The 4,244-nt window shown below is 37.8% G+C and overlaps 1 long non-coding RNA gene across 3 annotated transcripts; it reads right to left on the bottom strand.

The window, feature by feature from the left end:
• Positions 1 to 244: 244 nt before the first annotated feature.
• On the bottom strand, positions 245 to 3,924 carry LOC112186727. Of its 3 annotated transcripts, none has more exons than XR_002930869.2 (4): positions 3,712 to 3,917; positions 3,383 to 3,487; positions 777 to 817; positions 247 to 279 (listed from the first exon to the last, which is right to left on the bottom strand). It is a non-coding gene; the product is annotated as an uncharacterized LOC112186727 (long non-coding RNA). The 3 variants fall into 3 exon arrangements; XR_002930867.2 differs by lacking the exons at positions 247 to 279; positions 777 to 817 and adding exons at positions 864 to 1,257; positions 2,880 to 3,183 and having other exon boundaries at positions 3,712 to 3,924; XR_002930868.2 differs by lacking the exon at positions 777 to 817 and having other exon boundaries at positions 245 to 279; positions 3,712 to 3,915.
• Positions 3,925 to 4,244: the final 320 nt, after the last annotated feature.

Genomic DNA, 4,244 nt, shown 5'->3' with positions numbered 1-4,244 from the left:
AATCTTCTCTGATAATATCAGGTCTATTTGCAAGATGAAAAAGAGCCTCACCCTTCAGTTTGAATCCTGAAGCTTTGATACTCGGCTTATGTTCTCGTTTGCACCTGCATAATCAGGGAGAGAGGTTGTCAAAATAAATACAATTTTGCAGCAGACTCTGAACTTTCGTGTGCAAACAAGATGAAGCCAGAACTGGCACTTGGAGAATAAGCTCACCTTTAAAATAAAGCTTCGACAGTTTGACACTACTGTGACTACAAACACTGCTCCTACTTGAACCTGCACAGCAAACAAATTTGTCAAGATTAAATACAAACTTTGTAGTAGCCAACTCCAAGATAAAATTGACGCACTTAGTCTTTATATTTGCAGAAGGCCAAAACAATTAAAGAGACGGCCTAAAAGGATGGCAACTATGTTTCTTGGGTGCAATGTGTCATGATGCAAATAAGGTGCAGAACCAAAAGAACAAAAGAAGAAGTGTGTAGGAGTGTGATGATATCACAAAGAAGAAAAGACAAAAGAAGCCAAATTAATAAAAGCTAGTTTATTTGTTTCTTTGCAAATAAAAAAGGGGAGGCTTTTACATTCAAACCAAAAGCACCAAAACAAAAGCAATACTGGTCTATTTACAAGATGCAAAGTTCATTCATGTAATCTTTTTTTATCGATGAATATGCAAAGTTGATTCATGGAATTTTAAGCAACTGATTAAATTATGAAAGTAAACATCATCATGACTGCAACTTTAGGTCCAATTTCGGTGAAGTCTGCACCTTGAGAATAGATGGCAGCTTAGTTTACTGCAATCCATATTCTGCTAAGAACAACAATAGTATGAGAAGCTAGCTGCTAATAAGAGCCCAAGTATATTAGCATATGCAGCACTTATCAATCTCTATGGAGAAAAAAAAAACAAACTGGAGATTATCCTACATATAATAATGGAAACTGAGAAGGTAAAGACCCACATTGGTAATCTTGATCATCATTGGTATCTTGGTGTTCTCTGAAATTACCATATTCTTCAAAAGCAATCAAGAACCAGCCTAGGCTGTTTCATCCTTCAAAATAACCTAAGCTACTGAAAATCAACAAAGGACCTTAACATATATGTTTCAACCAACAAAAGAAATTGAGATGGACTAGATAGTGAAGCATCGAAATCAATCACAAGGAATGAACATTCTATCTGTTTTGCTTACAAACCAATGATCTGAACTTTTAGACTGGCAATTTAATGAAGGAGGGTATAACCTATGAAGCATGGATACTTCAAAATTTTGACTATGGTGTATCGTATCCGTATCCGATACGGATACGGGTACGATACGCACTGGGTACGTATCTAGGACCTTTAAAACGTATCATTGACTATGTAGTATGAGTTGACCTTTTTGATACGTCTTGGATACGGTTTGACAAAATATTGGATACGTTTTGGGGGTATTTTGGATAATTTCCTATCACTTTCAACCTAATACACACGCACTCGATCAGATCTCTCTCTTCGCATCAGATTTCTCTTCGTTTCTTCGCGGCGTCCCTTTCTGACTTTCTGTTCGCAGTCGGCTTCTTCCCGAGTTCGCAGTCGGCTTCTTCCCGAGTTCGCACTCAGCTTCTTCCCGAGTTCGCAGTCGACTTCTTCCCTAGTTCGCAGTCGTCTTCTTCCTGAGTTCACACTCGGCTTCTTCCCGAGTTCGCACTCGGCTTCTTCCCGAGTTCGCACTTCGCAGCTAGTGGGTATGTTTAGCAGTTCAGATCGAAAGCTTGAAGCTGGTGGGTATGTTCAGTTCGAAAGCTTGAAGCTTTAACACCTGTGGGTTGAAGGCTTGAAGGTTGAGACCTTGAAGGTCGAGTTCTCTGAAGACAATCTTCGCATCTCTGTTTGTTGCTTGATGGGTATGTTCTGAATTGAAAGCCTTGAAGGTTGAAGCTCTGTGGGAGTGTGGGTTGAAGGGTTGAAGGCTTGAAGCTTGAAGAGTTGAAGCCTTGAAGGTTGTTCTGTCACTTCTGTGGGCTATTATTAAAGGTATGTTCAGATTTTTGGATCATCTTATATCAATTACAGTGAGTAGGCCAGTAGGTTTGGAATCAATTACGTTTTGGAGTATGAATTATCGTTTAATTAAGTCTGTTACATCACACATGAATGTTTTGGAATCAATTACATGAATGTTTAATTAAGTCTGTTACATGAATGTTTTGGAGTATGAATTACGTTTTGGAATCAGTTACATGAATGATGAATGTTTAATTAAGTCTGTTACATGAATGTTTTGGAGTATGAATTACGTTTTGGAATCAAATGTTTAATTAAGTCTTGGCAGCAACCATCTATTTATCGTTTTTATTGTTATTCTTACCTGTTTAGGAAGATGAGCGATGCAAATGCAACAGGGTCAGCAACAGCAACAGATTCATCTACTAATTAATGAGGGTGAACCCAGTGGAAGTGTGGGAGATAATAATAAGGGTTCTCCTTTGTGGAAATTTGTTACGAGGGTCAGCAACAGCAACAGATTCATCTACTAATGAGGGTGAAACCAGTGGAAGTGTGGGAGATAATAATAAGGGTTCTCCTTTGTGGAAATTTGTTACGGTCCTCCTTTGATCATTTGACTTATGTTTTGTTTGATTGTTTGAATATTATGTCTTTCAATTACTTGTTTCATTGCTTCCATCATTTTATATGCAATATTCATCAAATATATTTATTAACACTATATATATATATATATATATATATATATATTTTACATATTATTTTATAAATGTGTCAAAACGTATCGTATCCTGTTTTTTTGAAAAAAAACGTATCCACGTATCGTATCGTACCCCGTACCCCGTACCTGTGTCAGTGCATCATAGGGTATAACTACAAACTAGCCAAATTCCATGACTGAATAATAAGTCAAGTACTCTGCCTGAATGGTTTACTCGAGACAACAACTTGAACAACTCAGCAGAAACTAAATAATCTATTTGATTAGGAAAGAGGCATAGGAACTAGAAAGTCCCATAATCTTTTAAAAATATTAAAATCCACATTCAATATTAGCACCTTTAGAACCCATTTATAGTCTAATATATTATATAAGAACCCAGATTTGAAGGCCACTACCACCTTCAATCTACTCATATCGTTGAGCATAGAGAATTGGGTCCACTACCACCTTCAATCTGCAGATAAATAATATGAAAAGTGAATTTTCACATGAACAAATATCAATTTGACAATATCAGTTCTCGCACGCAGTCAAGGTGTAAAATTTTCGTTATTGACAGTATGATATCGCAAACCCAGCATATCTCAAACTAAGAACACTCAATTAAGAGACTAAATCAATGAAGCAAATAGAGAAGAGTCATAGGACAGTACCAAGATGAGATCGTGGTAAAACCCATATCACTTCGATTCTTGAAATTAATAAGATTGAAAACCCAATAAAACTGATGCCACCAATCTTGATTCTAGGCATGAAGGCTGCACAAACAATTTGGCCAAAAATAATCAAAACCTTGTCAGTGTCCTTATGGACCAAAGAAATCAAGAAATCATATTAAGAAAGGTAAAATCATAGATGAAAGCATAACTAAACCATCAATCATCACTAATTTGGAAAGAAAATGGAATCCAATACAAAAACAGATCTGAGAAATTGACGAACTGAAGAATAAAGAAAAGAGAAGAGGGATGGGGAATCGTACGGGAAGGGGCGTAGGCTGTGGCGGAGTCAAACCATAGCTCGGCCTTGATCTTGTCATCATCGGTCTCGTCCTTGATGAAATCGAAGATGTGCGAGGCCGAGAACTCATAAATCTTGTCGAGGACGCCGTCTTGTTAGGTTCCTCCGTCGCCGGCGGCATTTGGTGTATGATAAATCCCTCTGATCTTAATATGTGTGTGTGTGTGTGAGAGAGAGAGAGAGAGAGAGCGCGGAGACGAGTATGAGTGTGGAAATTTTGACCAAGTGCTAAAACGACTCTGTGTCAGCCATCGAAATGGAGGGAGTTGAAAAGTTGAATTTTGGCTAAGTGTGGGAATTCAATTAGTGCAACGGGATTAAATAGTCATGATCACCTGGTCACCTACTGACCAAATATTATTTGGTCAGTCACCGTTCGATTGACATCAGACGGTTGACAGCTAAGTGATGAAATCTGAGATGAGAGCTGTCAACCGTCTGATCTCAATCGAACGGTGACTAACCAAATGATATTTGGTCAGTAGGTGACCATGT

This window comes from Rosa chinensis, chromosome 2 (genome assembly GCF_002994745.2).
Source record: "Rosa chinensis cultivar Old Blush chromosome 2, RchiOBHm-V2, whole genome shotgun sequence".
NCBI classification, from domain to species: domain Eukaryota; kingdom Viridiplantae; phylum Streptophyta; class Magnoliopsida; order Rosales; family Rosaceae; genus Rosa; species Rosa chinensis.
This window is presented reverse-complemented; position numbering and strand designations above follow the sequence as displayed.